This window comes from Erpetoichthys calabaricus, chromosome 8 (assembly GCF_900747795.2).
Source record: "Erpetoichthys calabaricus chromosome 8, fErpCal1.3, whole genome shotgun sequence".
Classification (NCBI taxonomy): Eukaryota; Metazoa; Chordata; class Cladistia; order Polypteriformes; family Polypteridae; genus Erpetoichthys; species Erpetoichthys calabaricus.
This window is the reverse complement of record NC_041401.2, coordinates 155,316,046-155,330,188: the sequence shown is the minus strand read 5'-3', so window position 1 is coordinate 155,330,188 and position 14,143 is coordinate 155,316,046.

Sequence of the window (14,143 nt, the reverse complement as noted above, 5' to 3'; positions counted from 1 at the left end):
TTATGTGATATTTGGACTAAAGTCTTTACAGATTATACACTTCACGTCATTATTAGTATAACATGGAAAATGTTTCTGCTTTAGGTATGTGTTCAGCATTTCTTGCCTCAAATTTCCTTTCATCCTACACATACTCAGATATTTGTAGACACGGAACACACATGAAATACATGTATTTCAAATAACAATATACTGTATTATTTACCCTATACAACTCCAGGAACCTCACATGCAGATAAGGAGCCTTGGCTTGAGCTGGGAAAGCTGAGGCCCTTGAAGGTGGGGGATGGGACAGCAGGCTGCTTGCTGCTTGTGCCAATCGACACATTTACAAAGCAAAAGACACTGATGGCGAGGTGCGAAGGTGGGCTGGGATTACGAGTTTTTTTGTAGGCTTTGTTATTTCTAGTATTAAAGAAAAGGATAAAAAAATGCCTGAAAGCAGGAAGAACAGTTCACTTCTAACCCAGTCAGAAGAAGGAGCTCCACGCTGCCAAAGGCCCTATGCTTTATGAATGGGAACTTGAAGACAATTGAAGGTTAATTATAAAGCAAAGTATACTGAGAAGTCTTTTGGTTGGTGAATTTTTGTTTATAGTTAAAAGCCTCTAGAAGGCCAAGGCTATAGCACTTATGGCTTTTGGAAGAGCTCCTAATGTGCATCAGAGAAGCAATGACAATACATTTCCTTTTAGTTAAAATACAATGGTTCATGCAGGATTTTCTATCTGACTAACAGCATGTATGTCCTATTAATATTGCTCATAATTTGGGTCTTGTCTTGGATATATCTTAGATAATGTTGGTCAAGAAAGGCTTGACTGAATTACACCATGCTTTCCACTAACAGAAGAACAGTATATGTTGTAAATGACTGAATTACATTTATTATCTGAGATTGTAATTAATTGAATCTGGAAAAGTTGCCTATATCCTGACCATCACGAGACAGTGTAATATCAATTTTATATTGATGAAAGATTAGGAAAGCTGGGTAGTTCTCCTTCATTAATTCTTTTACCTTGCACACAGTAAAAATTTTATGCTATTGAAAAACATATTTGCATTTCAGGCTTAATTATTTCAAAGATGTGAAAACACTATTAATACAGTGGTGTCTACAAGTCTATATACAAAGTAATCGTCATGAATTAAACACATTGTTAATAAATGATTATCATGTACGGGACAAATTCTAAGTATTAGCCTCAGTTCCTATGTTGGCACCATATTCTGAGAAAATATTACATCTCTGGATTACATTAATTTGGTAATAATTAGTCAGTACAGGAGCATAGAGTAAGATATATGGTAAAGAGTTTAACAGGATATTATTTTCCCAGCTAAAAAAAGCAGGTACATTTTCATGAATTTCTACATCCTTCCATCATCTAAAAGTACAGTGTATACAGTATAGTATATTGTGTACCAGCAATTACATTACATTTTCTTAAGATTTTACTATAATTCACTTTTTATATGTCTCTTTCTTTCCATCAAAATTAACAGTGTAATAGTATCTCATTATTAAATTGCTAACATATATAGTAATGCTTTAATACAGGAATTAATAAAAGATATCCATTTGTCAATGCTTATTATTATTTGCTTATTTGTATCAGTGTTTAGTTAATTAGTTATTTTGCTGTTGGGGTTTAATTTGAGTGTGTTTTTGTGTATGCATTATTTTTTAAATTTTTTAGCATTCGCCATTTATACAATACATTCTTTTTCATTTATATACTGTACTTTAACTGCTGCGCTACTTGTCTGTTTGTGTGGAAGCTGAAAGTAGCCAGCAGGAATGTCTTGATCATCTTTTGTGTTTTATGTTACACTGCTTTTTGCTGCAATCTCCTCTTTTGAATTGCAATTGCCTATTATCTGTTTTATACAGTGTAGCTACATATGAAACAACAGGAACTAGGACAAAAGCTTGAAGGAATGTGTTGGCAGTATTGGCTCATAGAAACTGTGTGTATACAGTATTGTAGGAGAATCACATTGGTCAGCTTCGAGAGTGAATGATCAATGTGGGGGCCAGTACCAGAAGCAGAGTTGGTGCAGCAGTCTAATTCTGCAATTGAGCAGCCTCCTGGTAGCTTGGAAATGGCAACTTTCAATGAATCAAGCAGAGACAATGGTGCAGTGGTTTCTCCAACCCCGGAACTAGAAAATGTGGACAACGCCTAACAACCTATGGTTTTACAAAGACCTTGTAGAGTTATTTTTAGGTAGAAACATTATTAAATTATTTAAACTTGGGTGAAGGGGTTTATGTATGTGTTTCTTTGACTAGTTAAAATTAAATTGCTTTGGATTGACATTACTTCACAAGAAAGAAGTCAGTGTGCCTTTTCTAGTTATTACACCTTTTTAAATGATCACCCCTCTCTATATTTTCTCACTCAATGTGATAGACATAAAATACAGAAACTATCTGTTACATTTCTTAATGCATTCTTTATTTTAAATAAGAACTAGTTCACTTCAGTTGACATGTGTCAAGCAGACATTTTTGTAACCTCCTGGTGTGAACAATAAAGTGCACAGTAACATCTCAGATAGCGTGTCTTGCTTTTATTTTTCTTTAATACAAAAATATTGTATTTCCTTCAAAGTTATCATCACTCCCTTCCCCCTCAGAATGCAACTCTGAAATGTTTACTTTTAAAAGTAAGAGCTTGGTGTTTTATATGTACACAAAACTATTACCTTTTCACTTGATTTTATATAAAAACTAGAATTCACAAGACAGTTGTCTTTCAACATTTCAAGCACCTTCCAAAACACAGCTGTGAACAATGAAGTGATAAAATTATTAATTCCATACTGTCACATCATTCATAGGCGGTTGTCAGTTTTCATATTAATGATTTGCTCAGGACTGGCTCATGGAAAATAACAACTGCAGAGAGCTATTACTGTGAACTGTTACTGTGCATACGTTTGTGTAGTCAGGTATGAGTGCCAGATGTTACATTTCCCTGCAGGTAGGCAAAAGATTGTGTTGATACACCATAGCAGGGATGTGATTCCTTACACTTAAACGGTCGGTGCTCTTTTTAGATGAGAATAATAAACACTTGAATGGGAAAAATAGTTAATTGTTTTCTTTTGTTTGATGGTTTTTATGGTCTCCATCCTAATATTTAGGTCATATTGACTATCAGGTAAAAATATTTATTTAATATCAGCTCATGGCCCTAACATTATGGCTTCCTAGACAGAAACCTGAAAACTATGACATTCCAATCTATTGGCTAAGATATCATTCAATAAAGATTACTCTGTTGAATGATTAGCTTTACTCCAGATTATTTAGTATTGAATGACTCTTCTTGCTTCATTAGTCATTGTTCAATAGAAAAAACATGAAGGTTATAAGCAACACTATAAGCTAAAAGACTTAATTGATGTCTGAAGTAGTAACAGAGTTGCTAAATTATACAAATAAATAGAATGCTGCAAAAAAAGGAGATTTATTTTATTGGCAAAATACTATATTTTTCACTTTGTGTATAGGCTGGTGTATCCTCTGGCTAGGGTGTTGGACATCTCTGGGTCCACAGCTCTTGAGGCTTATCCTCCAATTAGCTGTGAACCACCCAGTCTCACTGAGATTGCACAGGTGGTGAACCAGCTGAAGGTAGGGAAGACTGCAGGGATCTGTGGTATGCAGGGTGAACTTCTCCAGGCTGATGGTAAAGATGTCCTCCACCCATTGCAAGCAAACATTTCTTATATTTGGGTGTCATCCGAATTGACTGGAAATTAGGACTTAGCTGGAAAGGGAAAGATGATCACCCGGATTGTGGCAACTACAGAGGGGATAACACTGCTCTCGGTGCTGGGAAAGGTCCTTGCTAGTGTCATCCTCAATAGAATCCATGATCACTTGCTCCCCTACAAGTAACCAAAGCAGTCTAGTTTTATGCATTAGACGTCTACCATTGACCACATCCTCGCACTGAGGGTTCTAATGGATTGCAACTGTGACTATCAGTAGAATTTCTTTGCAGCCTTTGTCAATTTTCAAAAAGCGTTCAACTCAGTTGATCAAGATCATTCCTGAGACTTTGCGGAATCCCACCAAAGTTGCTGGATATCATTGCCAGACTGTACAATCATACTGTGAGTGTTCTATAGAGTGGAGGCAGAACCTCTATTTTTCCCAGTTGATTCTGGTGTTCGTAAGGGGTGTGTTCTTGCTTCTGCTCTGTTCAGTGCTTGCATGGACTAGGTGTTGGGCAGGGTTGTGGAGTCCAGCGGTTGTGGGGCATCTGTTGGTGAAGAAAAATTAACTGACTTGTCTTTGCTAACAATGCTGTGATCTTCGTGGAGTCAGTGGAGGCTCTGATCAGGGCTTGGGAGAGACTGAGCAAGGAGTCTGAGTGTCTGAACTTGTGAGTGTCCTGTAGAAAAACCAAGATGAGGCCTTTGACTTCTTGGGGCCAACCATCAGAACTGTGTCTGTTTGTGGACAAAGTGTCGACCTTGTCGAGAGGTTTACTTACCTTAAATTCATGTCTCTGGTGACTCTTCCTATGAAGTCAGTAGACAAACTGGGAGAGCATGGGGGCTCATTAAGTCCCTGGAAAGGGCTGTGTGGCGTACACAATATCTTTGCAAAAGGATGAAGGTCCAAGTCTTTAGAGTCCTGGTGGTTTCTGTTTTGCTATACAGGTATGGTTGCAAGACATGAATGGTATCCAATGACCTGAGACGATGACTGGACTCCTTCATTACTGTGTCTCTTCAGAGAATCCTTGGATAATGTTGGTTTGACTTTGTGTCGAATAAGCAGTTGCTCACGGAGTCCCAAATGAGGCATATTACCTGCATTGTGGGGGAGCATCAGTTACAGCACTGCAGGCATGTGGCACAATTCCACCAGAGGGTGATCTGGCTTACAGGATCTTCATTACTGAGGACCCGAGCAGCTGGACCAGGCCAAAGGGACACCCACGTAACATCTGGCTGTGTGAGATAGATGGTCATTACCGGAAGGTGGGACTGGACCACGTGTCTGCCTGAGGGGGTTGCCAACCAGGATTCTGAGCTGTTTTGTCATGTGGTGGGTGCGGTAACGCGCTGTACCAGTGCATGATCCCAAACCTGACCTGACCTGACCCGACCTGTATGGCAAACCAGATTTGCCTTGACTATTTTTATTTCAATGCAATACAATGTTTGACCAGCACCAGCAGTCCTTTGTAATATATTGACATTTTATTTATTTATGTAACTTGGCAAAATATAGAATACAGTTTATTGTCATACTTTTTAAAAAAAAAAAAAGACTTTCATATTGTCAGTCAGTCATTGTCCAACCTGCTATATCCTAACACAGGATCATGGGGGTCTGCTGGAGCCAATCCCAGCCAACACAGGGTGCAAGGCAGGAACAAACCCCAGGCAGGGCGCCAGCCCACCGCAGGGCACACACACACACACTTGGGACAATTTAGAATCACCAATGCACCTAACCTGCATGTCTTTGGATTGTGGGAAGAAACCGGAGTACCCAGAGGAAACCCACGCAGACACGGGGAGAACATGCAAACTCCACGCAGGGAGGACCTGGGAAGTGAACCCTGGTCTCCTAACTGCAACGCAGCAGCGCTACCACTGCGCCACTGTGCTGCCCACCTTTCATATCACTTTACTAAAAGGAAAACAAGAAATTTAACTGGGTCAGACATTTTCAGCAGCCGCTAAACAGCAGGTAGTGACAAATTTTAAATCAACACAAATGAATGTATTTAAAACAAGTGATGTTTATTCATTTTTTCCCTCTTACATTTCATCACAACTGACACAGGGACATGAAAAATGTATAAAAAAATAAATAAAAACACTATAACTGAACAGAATCTGAGGTAGTAGCAATTCTGTTTTTTCACTTTTGAAATAAAAAATAAACATTTTGCTCACATCTGACCCAGTCAGAAAGTGCATAAAATCAAAAAAGTGCACAGTATTAGCAATAACATTTGTTTCCCTTTTGAAATATTGAGATCCTCCCTCAATTTCAATGGGTGGTCATGACAGGTAAGGGATTTTTTTTTCATAGAACTTAAACTATTTCATTCACATGGCTTTACTCACTCATATGACAGAGTTTAAATTTGAGTTCCATAACAAAGATTTTCCTGTTGAAATTGTTTCCCTGCCACCCAGAAAAAATCTAAGTAATCCATGTTTAAGAGCAAGTCACAGTGTATGGCATGACAATGGATTGGTACATTTATTTTAACGATTTGTAAAACATCTTTATACAGAGTTGTTGGGTATCAAGTAATGAAGTATTAATTATAATTATTACTATTATATTTTGTAACTACTAGGGGGCTTCGCCGCATGCGTATGTGGATTTCACTTTCACCAAACAACAAAACTTTTAATTCTCGCAGATTGGCCTCTTCACTGGAAAGAAACACTACTTTTCCCTGATGGCAACACGAATTAGACGATCTACAAGTCTCTGACTTAAAGTTAAATCCGAACAATATATTCGATCTCTTTTCGCTGTTCCATTATTTCATAGAGTAATAATTTCCATTTGCTTGCACTAATGCAATCTTTACTATAATTTTTTGAGACTTTTGAATTTTCGTACTTCCATTATCTCTAACCTGCTCTGCATGTGTATCATACCAATGCCCCAGGTGTGGTCAAATCTCTTGGCACAAAGTCTCTTAGAAAGTCAGATCTCGTCCCAAGATGTTTTTATTATATTAGAAAGAAATCTTATTTTCCATGTTTCTTTGTTGATGATCCCATTGAAGAATTTATTGTTAACAGAACATATAGCGCACACACCAAAATGACTGAAGTAAAAACTAACAAAGTGGCATTTTTGATACCATTTTAACAAAGTTTACTGTCCGCCGTCAATTACAGAGTACCCCGGTAAAACGACTGTAATACATCTTCAACCTTAAAACGCAGACTTCATCACATTGCTGTGCATGGCGAAACAGTGGGCAGGTGATTTCTTGTATATGTTTACTGATGGACACGCCGGCATTTTGCATTCAAATTAAAAAAGTGATAAAAGTTGTAAAACATTACTTATTAAAAAAACTCACATAGTAAAAACAAAGTTCATGATCAAATAATCTGCACAGATATGGACCCTAGTGCAGTTCATAGATAGTTAGCCACAACATTTTCAAATCCATCCATTACTGTTTATATGTAATGATTTGCTATATGCAAAGCCAGAGAAGAATAGGAGTTCTCAATGAATTGAAACTGCAGCTGCAGTGGCAGCATTTGTTTGAAATAAAAAAGGCACAGTCATTGTAGTGAAGGAACGACAGATTAAACTGGTGTTCTTTCAGGGACAGATCAAGAAAGGATTTAAAGAGTTTTAATAAATCGGACTAAGACGCTAATGAAAAATGAAAGTTACAATCACTTGCCAAGTCCTACCCCACTTGTGACCCAATAATCATTTTTTATGATAAATGATTTTTTATAAATAATCAGATGTGGTGTTACAGTTACACTTCTTCTGGCCAGTGTTGTTTAAAGTACACAACAGTCATTCTTGAGTTAAAGTAGAGATACCTTTCTAGAAAATGATTCAAGTAAAAACTGCCCAAATATTTTATTAAAATGAAAAACACTAATGACAATATTCTTTTGTAATATAACTTGTCTTTTCTCATGTTTTAACCAGCTTTCATCCATTTTATTCCTTTTTAAGTAACCCCCTTCTTTCCCTTCTTTTCTCTATCCCCTCCACCCCTACCTTTATCGTTCCTCCTTCTCTACAACTCATGTCCCCCTATCCTTATCTAAAGCATTATATGTTTATTTATTTTTATTTTTAAAAGTAGAGATTTACTTAGCCTGCCAAGCCACTGTTTGTAGCTGCAGCACTTGCAGGCAGAAGCTCTGCTGCCATTTCAATGGCTTTTACTACTACTGGGACATGTTTGCTGAGAGTAGCAACTGTCGAAAGTGTAAAAGAGGAATATATTGTATGCAAAATATATTAGTTGAAATAACCAAAATTTCACTACAACTACTTTAATAAAGCACCGATTTTCAAAGAATTGAATCTTAAGGAGGTTAAAGTGGTTCTGCAGTGACGCTAAGATGAAGAAAGAGGAAAATAACACTAAGGAAAGGATACACTGAGCTTCTTTTAATATCGACTTGACACCCCACAATAATGCAATTTTCCAAGGAAAGCTCCTGGCAAAAGCATGCAGTTGTGGGGTTCCAGCAGTCAGCTGTAATCACTGCAAGAGTGTGGGAGGCATGGTTCCTAGGTACCGACAGGAGCAATGTCTTCCATCTGTCTGTAGTTGAGCTCTAATGTTCAGTGCTGTGGCCAGAGCTTCATACTTTTCTCAAAGTCTTTGGTTCCAAAATAAGAACAAGCACTTGCCAAACATAGGACACATTTTGCTAAAACAGGGAAATTCTAAATAGCAGATAGTAGCCCCTGGCCATCACTAAAATGGGAGCATATCAACACTTTTTAATAGCCTGCCTGAGTTGCCTCAACTGTCTGTTCCTATCTCCCTGTCAGGTTGCATGCATGGTAGTGATATTTTCTCCCTGGCACCTGAACATTATACAAAAAAGACATTGTGGCAGACATATTAAAGAGATTCTAGAAATTAATAGATAATAATTGCTGTAATTAAGAAAATACTTAACAAGGAAAATTAGTTTCGTACTTCTCTTTTTTATTTCTCTCTTTCTCCTCTCCACATCCGGTCCCCTCCATTTCTTTTTTCTCTTTAACCCAGACACAACATATCTTCTCTTCATGAAAAAAATTAACTTTATACAGAAATTAATTAAATTTGTTAACTGGATTTTGCTATATGCTCTTTAACTTTATACAGAAATAAATCCAAATTAGCAAACTGAAATTTGCTATGTAGCCTTAAGGCCACCACTTCACTATGTCAATATCTTAAATACCAAATTTTTAAAGTACATAATCTCAGGTTCAAACTGGTGCTCTTTTTGCATGGGCTTTTCTATGGAAAACCTGTTGCCGAGGTTCCCCTCTGGGCTGAAGTTCCCCTCTTTGTTCTAATTCCCCTGTGAGTCCTCTTTTCTTGCTCTTGTACTCCAACTGGAGCATGATACAAAGTATTCCAGCTCCGTCCATCAAACAGTTTTAAAGTATATGAACCACATTTTTGTAGCACTTTAAGAGGAGTTTGCACACCATGTCCTGTGTTTGGACATGGACAAAAGAGCCACATTGAAAATGAAAAGCCTTAGCACATCTCTTTCTATCAGTATAATTCTTCAATTTTTATTTTTTTTTTGCTTTGCCTGTGTTACCCATTTAAAGTGAGACAGAATACGTAATTGCTGCTTGTGGAGTCCTTCCAAGTGAAGCTTAGTACTCATTTGCATACCATGGAGTAGTTTCGCTGGGGAACATTAAGTTGTATTATGTTTAGTTCATCGATAGATCTGAACAAACTATTCTGTAAATGTCACCCAGTATTTCCCCTCAATATGTCTGCCAACAAGCTGTCCTTTAGACTCCTGTTAAACTGTTCTATCTCTCCATTTGCCTTAGGGTACTAAAGAGAGGACTTTTTATGTACAATACCCCTGTTTTTTAGGAAGCCCTCCACTTGCTGAAAAATTCAATCAGTGTCACTGCAAATGACAGTTAGTGGCAGCTTGTTTAAAAGTTTTATCAGGAGGTGTTGCAGGTGCAGTGGTAACACAAAACACTGCTGACCCCTCACTATATAACCCAAAGCCACAGACAGCTCTATTCTTACTTTATAGTAAGGCACCAATGAAGGATTTAAACCTTTGTTGAATTTAGGTCACTGTGAGGCTATTAGTTCATGTGGCTGAGCTTGAACAGAGGATTCTTGACATGCAAGCTTAAACTCACTTAGAGAGATGACAGATATACCCACTATAAGAGCTACTACCTCTGTATTGTCTTTTGTTTGATGTCAGTAGGCAGTGGAAGGCTTGGTAAGCAATCAGCAGTAACATTTACAGATCCTGGTTTGTATTCAATCTCAACAACTTTGCTGAACCTCTGGTGACTCGCATCCCTGCTCTATTCAACCCTTTGAATGACAGCAAAGTGGTAAGAGGGCTGTGGTCAGTACGCAGTATACTCAACAAGCAAGTCCTTCATCTCTCTCTAGCCCAGACACATCCCAAAGCCTCCTTTTCTATGGTGGAGTATCCACCGTTAGAAGGTGATAATTCACAAGATGCAAATGTCACTTTTCTCTCTGACCCATCTCTGTGCATCTGTATGAGCACAGTCCCAAAAACAGGGCTAATGCAGAGCTATACTCTATGAGTTTCTTATACATTTTCAAAACTCCTTTGAGCATCCTCGGTCAAATTAAGTGAAGATAAGCCTGCCAACATTTTGCACATCGGCTCAACCACACATGAATAATTTGGGATGAATTTGGCATACCATTAAGTCAGCCCAAGGAAAGTGCGAAGACTGGGAACATTGGATTGTGGGGGAGCCATCAATACTGCATTGACATGGGAAGGGTCCGTCTTTAGGCCAGTGGCGATATTGTATAACCCAGAAATCTGAGCTCCTTTTGCCTGATTGTGCATTTTGTCATGTTCAGCCTCCACCCAGCTGCATTAAAAGCATATAACACTGTCACTAAATAATGATTGTGCTTCTGCATTATTTTCCCCCATAATTATAACATCATCCAAGTAGCACTGGACTCGTGGTAAACCTTTAAATATTCTAGTCATTAGTCTCTGAAAGCTGTTTGGCCTGTATACAAGCAAATAAGGTACCCTTTTAATTCTGAATAAATCTAATGAAGAAGTACCTGATAGTAAGCACTTTGTTAATCTAATGTAGAAAACAGTACTCCCCTGAAGTTCAGAAAATACTTCTTCCGTATGAGCTAGTAGATAAGTGTGCACTATTATTGTTATGTTAGGTTCCCTTAAATCCACACATAAATGAATATTTCTCTCTTTTTTCTCTGTCACGACAATGAGGGAGACCCATTATAAAGACTCTACTGGCTTAATAATGTCCTGTTGTAACAGCTTCTCTAGCTCCTTAGAAACTGCTGCTCTCCCCATGAACAGCAAACAGCATAATTTATGCTGTTTTGGCATCACATTTGGACTTACCTTTATTTTGCATACAAACCCTTTTGCATACCCTAGAGGCTGTATGCACTCTTCAGCGACAGATGATATATACTTATCTTCTGGAAAGGTGCACTGTTCTGTTACAGTTCCAGCAACTGCAACCCAAGTTTAGCAAACAGGTTTCGACCTTATACTGCAGTTCCATGCTGGGTAATATAAAGTTCTGAATCAGAACTTCACCTGAAAACTTGAACACATCCATTCACAACAATTGGATTACCTCCATAACTCAAAAGCCTGAGTCTTGGTGTGCAGAGCCTGATGTTCGGAAGCAATTCCATGCACAGTGGATATGGCAGAATAGAAACCAAAAATTCCGTGGCTATACTTCACAAGCTTTTTGATCATTCACTGGTCTGACAAAAATAGTGCACATAACTTTATCTGCATTACAATTTGTCTCTACATTTAATACTGTCACTTTAGACACATCAGTAAGATTACTATGATCTGTGACTCCACCTACTTCTTTGAATTTCCCATTGGGATTAATAAAGTATCTATCTATCTATCTATCTATCTATCTATCTATCTATCTATCTATCTATCTATCTATCTATCTATCTATCTATCTATCTATCTATCTATCTATCTATCTATCTATCTATCTACTCCTTTGAAGACTCCAGCAAAATGTCCTGTTTTTCTATAGTTAATTACATCGTACTATCTTTAGGCGGGACAGCCTTCATAGTAAGCTTTGTGCTCAGGAGAGCTGCCTCTGTAACACCTAGCCATTTCCTTTGATCCTTACTTTGATAAGTGGCTCTGAGCCTTATAACCAGGTGCACTCAATGCTTGTAATGCTTCTGCCACATGAGACCTGCTGGCAGTTTCCCGGTAAATTATCATTGCATCAGCTATTAAAGACTCCAACTGATATGCAATTGTGATTGCTTTATATAACATAAGCAGCACTTCGAGAAGCAGTCATTCTCTGACCTAATGTGAATTAGTTTTCTCGATGAGACAATCTCTTATCATTTCTTCCTCAAATATCCTAAAATCACAAGTAACCAATAATGTCCCACAATACAGCGACATACTGAGTCACTGACTCTCCCTGTTGCTGGCTTCTTTGTTGGAACTTATACCTTTCAGGCACAACGTTCACCTTGAGTAGAAAAAATGTCTTGAGAGCCTTCGCTGCTGATGCAAAGCTGTCAGCCTCCAGCGATAGCATGTAAAATATTCTTTGACCTCTGTTCCAAGGCTGTGAATCAGAAGTGCACGCCTTCTGCCATCCCACATCTCTTCCACAATAGCCTGTGTGTAATTCCCAAAATTACAAAACTACAAGGAAAATGGCACAGGTGGATAGCCAGGTATCATGAGAAAAGGGGTAAGTAGGGTTAAATTTGCAGCCATCATCGCCAATATGTTGTAATTAAGAAAACACATAACAAGGAAAATTAGTCCAAGTACCTCTTTTTTATTTCTCTCCTCTCCACATCCGGCTCCCTACATCCCTTTTTCCGCTTTAACGCCAGACACAACAATAATAAACTCATGGTGATACAGCATAAATGACACAGACCTGGCAAAGTAAAATTAAATAATCAACATGGTAACTGGACCGAAACAGTAGACGTTGAATACATTGCTCCACCCCCCCCCCACCTGCTATGCAAGATGTTTACAGCAAAATGTAAAATTCAGAAAAAAAATGTAGTCACGTGTGTTTAAAATTCACATGCACTAATTTGGTCCTCAGATGCTTCAGGACCTGGTGAGCAAACTGTGTTATGTAATTATTAAAGATCACACTTAACTTTTATTTATATTTTTTTGTAATGTTAAAAAAAGATAACATAACAATGTCACTCTTAAGAAATTGCTGTCTTATGCAATCACCACGACACCTTACACTACATGTCTACCAAGCCAAAAATGTGAATGATAGGGGCGTAACATGACATTTGGGGTGGAGGGGGGGGGGAGACTTAGCTGGACATGCTTAAGCCCCTATGTTTTTCAGGTTTGATGAAGAGTTCACGAAAACCAGCTTTTTACATAAAAACACATTTCATGCGGACACAGTACAGGGAATCTTTCATTCACAGAAAGATAAGCTGGTATTTTAAATGTGGCCAATGATTTTTTTGTTTTCAAGAAATTGTTGTTCGTTATCTCCAAACAAGTTTAAAGAAAACAAAGTTAATTGAATTATTATTAATAATAATAATAATAATAATAATAATAATAATAATAATTTACATTTATATAGAGCTTTTTTCACTACTCAGAGAGCTCTCCACACTGGGAGGACCTGGGATATTTGTGGCAGAATTATTTACGGATCCTTGCATCTGTTGCATGCAGAAAAATGCAACTTTAGCTGTCATATTATAATCACTAAAGTAACTACAGCTTAAAGTAATAGCATATAGCACAAACAGGACACCTCAGAAATTGTAATCGATTTAGTGTGGAGCACAGTAACAGTACAGACATATTTTAGGTGACTGACTGAGTAAAGCCTTGTGTATATTTCTGTAGCCCTTTTGTTTTCTGGTTTCATATTAATATGCCAGTTACGAATTTGTGAGAAATCTTTAGATAATGGTAGGAATAAAAAGGTTAAAATATAGTTAAAAGACAAAAGAAACACTGAAAATTTTATAATCAAAGAAATCAGAAATATTCTCTAAACATTGTCAGTAACAAAGTAGAACTCCTGGCTAATGGCTCCCAAGAACGATAATGGTAAGTAATTATTACAAAGAAAATGAGAGTTTTAATCATGACAAACAATATTCAGGATATTCCCAAATATAATTCTAACCAGTAACTAAAATAATAACTGTAGTGAAAGTACAGAAAGAAACTAAGCATAGTACTAACAAAAACTTGACACAGATGTGACTCATGCAGAGGGGATAAAATGAACAATAAAAAAAGACACGAACTTCAAAGAAAGCAGCTGGACTCAATTGAGACAAACCAAAAAAAAATATATCACAAGATCAACAGTCAAGTC